This window comes from Rhipicephalus sanguineus, chromosome 4, assembly GCF_013339695.2.
Source record: "Rhipicephalus sanguineus isolate Rsan-2018 chromosome 4, BIME_Rsan_1.4, whole genome shotgun sequence".
NCBI lineage: Eukaryota > Metazoa > Arthropoda > Arachnida > Ixodida > Ixodidae > Rhipicephalus > Rhipicephalus sanguineus.
Genome location: NC_051179.1, coordinates 109,172,650 through 109,181,586, shown reverse-complemented (window position 1 = coordinate 109,181,586; position 8,937 = coordinate 109,172,650). Strand labels below are relative to the sequence as shown.

Below are 8,937 nucleotides of genomic sequence, written 5' to 3'. Positions count from 1 at the left end.
TGTCAGCAATGTTCTCGCATGGTAGTTCATGCAAGCATGCAAGACACTTAATTCATGGTATCAGCTCTGTGTGTCGGCAATGTTCTTGCATAGTAGTTGACATAAGCATGCGAAACAGTCGATCTGAAGTCTCAACACTGCATTTCAGCAATGTTCTTGCATTGGAGTTCACACATAGCTCTAATAGCTGCAGTGCCTGTGACGGCTCCATCATTTTCATTTTCAATGTCGTCTTCCCTGGGTAAATCCTCACAGTTGGCCAACGTGTCACGGCTGCTGCTACATAGGTTGTGTAGCACACATGCTCCTGTGACAATGAGGCAACACTGATCGACAGTGTCTGCATCCACAAGATATAACCGTCTGAAGCGCTGCTTCAGAATGCCAAAGGCATGCTGTATGGCTACGCGCTGCTGGCTGAGCCTCTTATTGAACGTTCACTTGTAGCGCTCAAGCGTAGCCCTGTTGTCCTTGTAGGGAGGCATTAGCCATGGAAGGAGCGGGTACGATGCCCCGTCCTCTAGAAAATAATCGCCAGCGCATTTCAGTTCTGCAGCACTGTAGAAGGGGCTCTCTCAGCACACGTGCGTCGTGTACGCTGCCAGGATAACCAACAAAAATGTCAGTGAAGTGGCAGTTAGCATTGCAGATTCCTTGAAGAGTGATTGAAGGAAACTTTTTTCTGTTGTAATAGGATGCCGGAGATTCATTTTGGTGAGGAATCTCTATGTGGCAACCATCAACACACCGAATGGTGTTCCTCGGCCCTTTACCGTCGCTCCTAGCAGCAAAGCCTCCTTTGATATTCGCCCGCTCTTGATCGCTGGGCCAAGCAATGACTTCCTCACTAATGCTGAATAGAAAGCCAAGAACACTTTTCAGAGACAATGACACAGATGACTCGGATACATCAAACGTCTCGGCGATTCTGTACATGTTATTGTGCGTACCCAAGTAGCTTAGAGCAATCAGGCAAGTTTTCTCCGCTGCGATTTGAGGGCGCCCTCCCCGCGGCCTTGGAAAAAAGGACGATGGCTTGAAGCGCCCGATGAGTGTCTCAAACGTGTCTCTGGTTAGCCGAAAAAGGCGCTTGAACTCGTAGTCAAAATAACGGGCCACAACTTCCTCGTAGTAGCTAGGTGTTCCGTTACGATCGCTGCGGACCAGTTGGGCACCAATTTGACACAACACTGCGTTGATTTCCTCGTCTTCGCTGTCGGATTCAGCTAATTCCATGGCAATGTGGAGTTCCTCCATGCTGACAGATCAGGTGCAAATCGGCGGGTGCACAATACTCACGACTGCTTGCCTGCGCGTGCTATCCGTGACTAGCCCAACAGTAGACAGGCCTGCACCTCACCATTCGATTGACACTTAAGCGGTGGCGCTGCTGATGCGTTGCATTTGCACCCCGAAACGGGTGCCGAGACACCTGCGACACCTGCTGCACCAGGTGTCGGCACCGGCCGCACCTTTTTGTATGTGGTGCTGTGCACTTTTCTTGAATCAAATAGACCTATTAACCAGGAGCATCAGACCACAACGCAAAAACCACGGAGCAATGGACACTGGACATCACCGCATTGCGTCGGATGATAGACAATAACCTGCGAGCTATTGTTTCTGGATACGCTGTCATATTGTTGCTTTAAAAGTTTCATGTTTTGTGTAAATTGAGTTGTTTTACTGTTTTCTGTCATTTGCTGTTATATGAATTCCTTATATTCATTATGAATTATCAATTACATGTTTGAGTTGTGTTTTTGCTTGAGGTGTTTAGTGTCTATTCTCTTCACGTAGCACATCTGTAGGCGTAACGAAAAAGTGCCTCACACACTGTTCGTTGGCTACCGTTGCTTTTGTGCAAAAATGGATATGTCAGGTTTAAGTGCTACTTCAGATGAGATGGCGTACTGCTGCGTGCCTTGCTGCACATCTTCCAGCGAACGCAAAGCACCAGGTATTTCGTTTCACGAAATTCGTACAGATGCAACCTTATGCAAACAGTGGCTGAAAGTTATCTCAAGAGATAATTGACTTCGAACTCGACATAGTGCTATTCATCTGTGTGCAGTCGCCATTTTGTTGCTTCTTACATAGAAGAAGGATGCAAAATGAGGAGGCTTCAGAAAGGCACCATGCTGAGTGTGTTTGACGAATACCCCTCGTATTCACAACCACAGAAAAGGGTTGGAAAAGGTGACACAGCCTCAAGAAAACGGCAAGCAAGTGCTCTGCACGGTACTCCAGCCCCTAAAGATGAGCTGTTGAAGGTGAAGGAGAGATGTCTCAACTGCAGTCCGATACCACCGAGGTTGATAAGATTCACGCTTTTCTGAGCCTTATCGGTCCCAAGACATAAGCCCTCCTGAAGCCACTGCCAGTGCCGGAGCTGCTGTTAGCCAGGACATTCGACGCACTAAAAAGCTTCTTGAGGGGACATCTGGTGCCACAAACCTCCGTCATCGCAGAACAGACGAAATTTTACATGCAATCGCAATGAGACGCTGAGACCATTGTGGAGTTTGTCGTTGAACTGCGGAACTTGGCCCAAACGTGCGATTTCGAAACCTTCCTTGGCCGGACACTGCGTGATCGCTTTGTGTGCGGCCTCATGGGCGAAGATATCTAGCGCGTCCTGTCAGGTTGTCCCGGCAGACAAAACCTGTGCCCACCCCGCGAACATTTCAGCCAGATCTCGTCTTCACTCATAACTACAGTCAGGGTCCGCCATGAACTGCAGCAGTTATCTCGAGAGCCACAGGGCCAGTGTCATATGAGGTTGCGTTACCGGACAGCCGAGTGCTTCGCCGCCATATGGAGCAGCTCCGGCATCGGAGTGGCGCGTCTACCACGACACTGGAACCAGCGGTGGCAGAATGACAACTAGAAAGCGAGCCTGCAGAGCTCCCTGAAACCAATGGGCAGTGCCACGGAAATTCTGAAACCGAAGAAGTGGTAGAACAGCAACCTGGAGAAGTTCGGCATCCTGGCAATGAGTCCGCACATCAACACAGGGAGTTCAGGAACCGGTCATGGCATCGAGTGAGCCACCTTCCACCATCGTGCAGCCGTGTTTGCGTCGTTCACAGCGAGTTCGCAAGGTTCCACAGAATTTGAGAGACTGTGTCAGCATTAGCGGATTGCTAATAATGCTCTATCTAAGGGGGAGCGGTGCTGTGTTCGCATGTTCAGCCACGCATGGAGTGTTTGTAGTTTTGTGTTGGCAACCTTGATGGCATTTTAGACGTCATGTAAGCGAATATAGTGAGTGTCTAAAAGTCATACAGAATCCTTTAGTGTTTGTCAGCTAGGTACCTAGAGACTGAATCTCTAGAAATTTTCTATGGTGGCGCCGTCACTTCTTAGCGGAGCTTTTTGGAACTCCGCTTCGCCGACCGGTGTTGGCTGATCCACGCGTGCATTCGCTCGCGCATTCGTCTCTTGTCTCTGTACCAACGACAATGACCGCGAGTTGTGCAGCTTTTGTTTCAACAACGTAGTCCACAAACCGGTGTTCCGTACGACTTCGTCGTGACTGTCTCAGAGAACGTCTATGACCACCTTTGCTTGATTGACGGACATCGAGGGCGAAGCAAAGTGAAGATGCTGCAATGCGCTGCGAATAAAGAGCGGCCACAGCAAGCGGCTACACACTTTTTAGTTGCGTTCGCGCGTTCGTCTCTTGTCTCTGTACCAACGACAATGACCGCGAGTTGTGCAGCTTTCGTTTCGACAACGTAGTCCACGAGCCGGTGTTCCATACGACTTCGTCGTGACTGTCTCAGAGAACGTCTATGACTACCTTTGCTTGATTGATGGACATCGAGGGCGAAGCAAAGTGAAGATGCTGCAATGCGCTGTGAATAAAGAGCGGCCACAGCAAGCGGCTACACACTTTTTAGTTGCGTTCGCGCGTTCGTCTCTTGTCTCTGTACCAACGACAATGACCGCGAGTTGTGCAGCTTTTGTTTCAACAACGTAGTCCACGAACCGGTGTTCCGTACGACTTCGTCGTGACTGTCTCAGAGAACGTCTATGACCACCTTTGCTTGATTGACGGACATCGAGGGTGAAGCAAAGTGAAGATGCTGCAATGCGCTGTGAATAAAGAGCGGCCACAGCAGGCGGATACACACTTTTTAGTTGCGTTCGCGCGTTCGTCTCTTGTCTCTGTACCAACGACAATGACCGTGAGTTGTGCAGCTTTCGTTTCGACAACGTAGTCCACGAGCCGGTGTTCCATACGACTTCGTCGTGACTGTCTCAGAGAACGTCTATGACTACCTTTGCTTGATTGACGGACATCGAGGGCGAAGCAAAGTGAAGATGCTGCAATGCGCTGTGAATAAAGAGCGGCCACAGCAAGCGGCTACACACTTTTTAGTTGCGTTCGCGCGTTCGTCTCTTGTCTCTGTACCAACGACAATGACCGCGAGTTGTGCAGCTTTCGTTTCGACAACGTAGACCACGAGCCGGTGTTCCGTACGACTTCGTCGTGACTGTCTCAGAGAACGTCTATGACTACCTTTGCTTGATTGACGGACATCGAGGGTGAAGCAAAGTGAAGATGCTGCAATGCGCTGTGAATAAAGAGCGGCAACAGCAAGCGGCTACACACTTTTTAGTTGCATTCGTGCGTTCGTCTCGTCTCTGTACCAACGACAATGACCGCGAGTGGTGCAGCTTTTGTTTCAACAACGTAGTCCACGAGCCGGTGTTCCGTAGTGACTTGGTCGTCACTGTCTCAGAGAACATCTATGACCACCTTTGCTTGATTGACGGATGCCGAGGGCGAAGAAAAGTGAAGATGCTGCAATGCACTGTGAATAAATAGCGGCCCCAGCAAGCGGCTACACACTCTTCAGTTGCATCGAACGAAGTGTCAGCGTGTCCTACTTCCGTGATATAACCAAGAGCAAGTTAAGGTCCTGCCACTGTACGTAGTAAACGGATGTGGACCTCCATTTTCAGCCGAGATTGGCTTTGAACAATTCGTCTAAATTGGAACATCCTGGCTGTAGACAAGCTGGCTCCTGTGAACTGCTGTCAACCCCATGAAAAGGTCCAGTTGGAATCGATTTTACAAAGGTATGGAGACCTTTTAAAAGACGCACTCAGCACGGTCTCGGGCAAGCGCGCACAACTGTTCCTGCGAGATGTGCGCTTCAAGTTTCTTACAGCGAGTAGTGTACCGTTAGCTATTCGACCTGCTGTTGAAGCCGAACTGCAAAAGCTAGAAAAACTTGGCATCATAATGCCTGTGACAACAAGCGAGTTTGCGACACCAGTGGTAATGGTAGTGAAGAAGCACGGTGGCATCCGTTTATGTGGTGACTACAAGACGACCCTCAACCCTTGTCTTGACGCTGACCGCTACCCCATTCCAAGGATCGAAGACCTAATTGCCGCTCTTGCAGGAGGCCAGCAGTTCTCAAAAATTTACCCTAATAGGGCCTACCGACAGGTGTTGATTGCACAGGATTCCAAGAAATACCTCATGCTAAACACTCAAAAAAGACTTTACACCATCAACTGATTGACATTTGGAGTGTCATCGGCACCTGGTATTTTTCAATGCATCATAGGCACAATGGTAAAGGGCTTGAAAGGAGCCAGCTGTTACCTGGATAATATCATCACCGGAAAAACGAAGGACGAGCACTTTAAAGTCTAGAGGCCGTCCTAAAACACCTACTGGACCGTTGTGTCAGAGTGTGGCGAGAAATACGTTCTTTCTTCCAAGAGAAACTGCATTACCTGGAACACGTTATTTCCGTCAACGGCATCCAAACTTTACTAGGATATTGCTGGTCCCATGCAGTCAAGCCTGTGGTGAAGGGAAGGGTTCGGCAAGAACAATTCAAGCAGGTGGCCCGACGACAGAGTCATGCCTGCACGTTTGCTGTTGGTGACCCTGTTCTCGTTCACACTTACTGAGGCTCGCCACGTTGGGTTCAAGGTGTCACCACAAGGCAAACCGGACCTGTGTCCTACAATGTGAATGTCACTACATCACGGGAGATCTTTCAGGTGGCAAAGGCACTGCAATCAGCTGCTTCCTCGTGAAGCCGACAACGGTTTCGAGTTCGCTAACCATCCAGGTGAATCAGCTGCCCATGAAAGCTCAAGCAGTCGAGACACCTCAACAACAAGCAGTTGTTGTTGAGGTGTCTGGTGCTGGTGCTCACGGTGCTGGTGCACCGTGAGCACCACCTTGAAACACTCACAAAGTGCGACGATATCCGCAATGAAAGTGCCAGCCTCCACAGAGGTACTAAAGTGACGAAGTACAAGGACTGCTTTGTTTTCTCCACAAAAAGAGGGGAAAGGTGTCACATCTGGCCGACTGTCGAGTAATCAGAAAGCATCGTAGAGCAACCATGGCAACTTACTACACCATCTAGAGAGTGGTATACAAGAAGCTACAAGACCATGCCCGACGTGCCACTCAGCCGCAAGCATCCACAGCATGTAGTCGTACTGTCTGTAATAAGCACCTAAGTTCTTTATTTGCTACCTCAAGTGCTAGGCTGCCTTTTTTGCCCGACTGCAACTGTTAAGGACACAACGCTTTCCTTAGTTCACAAAAAGGCAAAGGAAAGTTAAGTTAGCACTTCAATTTTTCTGGAGCAAGATGTTCAGGAATAATGGGGCATTCCCAGAAATTGAACTCGACCTGACAAAGTTTGTTTGACGGCAGCGAGCCGCGCATTTAGCAGTAAGCATGGAAGTTATGCAGGCAAAATCTCGGGATCTTGCAAGCGATAACGGAATACCGAGCTCCGACTTCAAAGCGAGCAAGCACTGGATCTATCACTACATGTGCCGCGCCGAACTTTCACTACGTTAGCGAACCTCAATTTCTCAAAAGCTCCTGGAATCCTTCGAAGAGCTGCTTCTGTCTTTCCAGTGCCACATTATTTCATTGCACAGGTTGAAAAACTTTCAGCTAGGGCAATTCGGCAATGCCGATCAAACACCAGTTTACCTGGATGTGCTATCGCCCCTCACTGTTCATGAGAGGGGCTCGAAACAAGTTTGTCTGCGTGCGTACCACCGGCAACAACACGACGCAAGTCACAGCAATGTTATCGAGCGTGGCTGATGGGAGACGACAATTCCCCACTGACACAAAGCCGAGTGCAAGATGGAGCAATTAACAACTATTGGAAAGAAGACAAGATATCCCTTTCATCATTGCTAACCAGCCGTGGCGAAAAGGGAACAATTCTCTCCAAGCTCTCCGAAGCAGACAAGAACATGATGAAAGCGTTGATCAAGATCTCCACACTGAGTGGAGGCGACGAGACAGCGGCCCAACTAATTGAAACCATCATTTCAGAGCAAGCCAAAATGATGGCCCTGGTGATGGAACAGGCACAATAGATTGCCTTCCAAAAAGGTAGGATCTAAGAGCTTGAAAAAAGGAAGCAGGATCCACCAAGTATTCAAAAGAGAGAAACAGCCCAAACTTCTCCCACAACAGGCGACAGCCGACCATTTGGCTGACTCGGTGAAGAGGCTGTTGCGCGACTGTGGCACAAAACTCATTGCAATCCTGGGTGAGATGACCTCTCAACTGCAGTCTCTTGATGTTGGTGTAAACAAACCATTCAAGGATGAGGTTAAGCAGTGCTAAGCAAAGTGGATGTGCTCAAGTGAGCCTGCAGTGGTGCCGACCAGGCTGCTGAAGCGAGCATCGCCAGCCATGCTGTGCAAATGAATTGTGGACGCTTGAGCAAGTGTCCCAGAGGACCTTGTGTGCTGTTCTTTTAAGAAGTGCAGCACATGGAATGCCCTTGATGGCACAGAAGATGAGTACCTCTTGGATGGTTTGTTGGACAAATAAATTTCCGAAGAAAGTGCTGTTGAAGATGAAAGTGATTGAAGCAGCGCGTCTGATTTCAATAAATGTTTTCTCCGAGCTTCGCTCACTCGTATTATACAGTAGAACCCCGCTGTTACGTTCCTCACTGCTGCGTTTTCCCGGCTGTTACGTCGTTTTCCGCCGGTCCCGGCATAGCTCCCATAGGATACAATGTATTGGGAACCCCGCTGTTACGTCGTAACTGTCGGACCGTTCCCGTATGATACGCCGCGAAGTGCGCCCGGAGCCGACCGAGTGACTACCAAAGAGAGCGGCCATGGCGCATTTTCACGCAGCTTGGCCTCGTTTGACCGTAATATTAGCCGCATGAGAGGCGCAAGCAACAGAATCTTTCAATTGATGCAAACAAAAGCATGGCCTTCGAGATTCAAATTGCAAAGATGGCGTCTATGACGTAACTGCTCGCGAAAGCAAGGCCTTCGAGATTGGCATTTACTACTGACAAAAGCATAGCCTCTGAGATTTGCATTGAACAAACATGGCGTGTATGACGTAATTGCTTGCGAAAGCAAGGCCTTCAAGATTGGCATTCACTTCTGCCATCGCGTTGGCGTAGACTCATCATCATCGTTATTTGTCGGAGAACGGGAGGAGTTCGAGCTGGTTGGAGCTCGCATGGTCGTGCGTGCGGCCCGCGGTCGGACTCGCCGCGCCAGTCGTGATTGCGTGTGCTTAGTTCTTTCATGCCTACAGCTGTTGGTGTTAAAAAAATCACATACGTTGATTACATTTCTGTGGATAAGGCCGTCCTAAGCTCTGCGTTTCTATCCATCGACTAGATCGCGGCTGAGTGCACCAATTTTCGTGCTGCTCGTAAGAATTGAAATAAAATTCTGTACCACTAAATATTTTGCCGTTTTTCCTGTTTTTCGGCTCTTACGTTTCCCGTCTCTTACGTTTATTTCCTACGGTCCCTTCAAAAACGTATCAGCGGGGTTCTACTGTACACGAGTAAAACTTTCAATTTTTTTTTTTCATTTCGCGTTTCAAAAATTTCACCTTGTATTATATTCGGGTTCATATTATACACGAGTTTTTACTGTACT

At 48.9% G+C, this 8,937-nt stretch overlaps 1 pseudogene; it reads right to left on the bottom strand.

Annotated features, from left to right (window-relative positions):
* Positions 1-437: 437 nt before the first annotated feature.
* Positions 438-1,358, bottom strand: LOC125758275 (uncharacterized; annotated as a pseudogene).
* Positions 1,359-8,937: the final 7,579 nt, after the last annotated feature.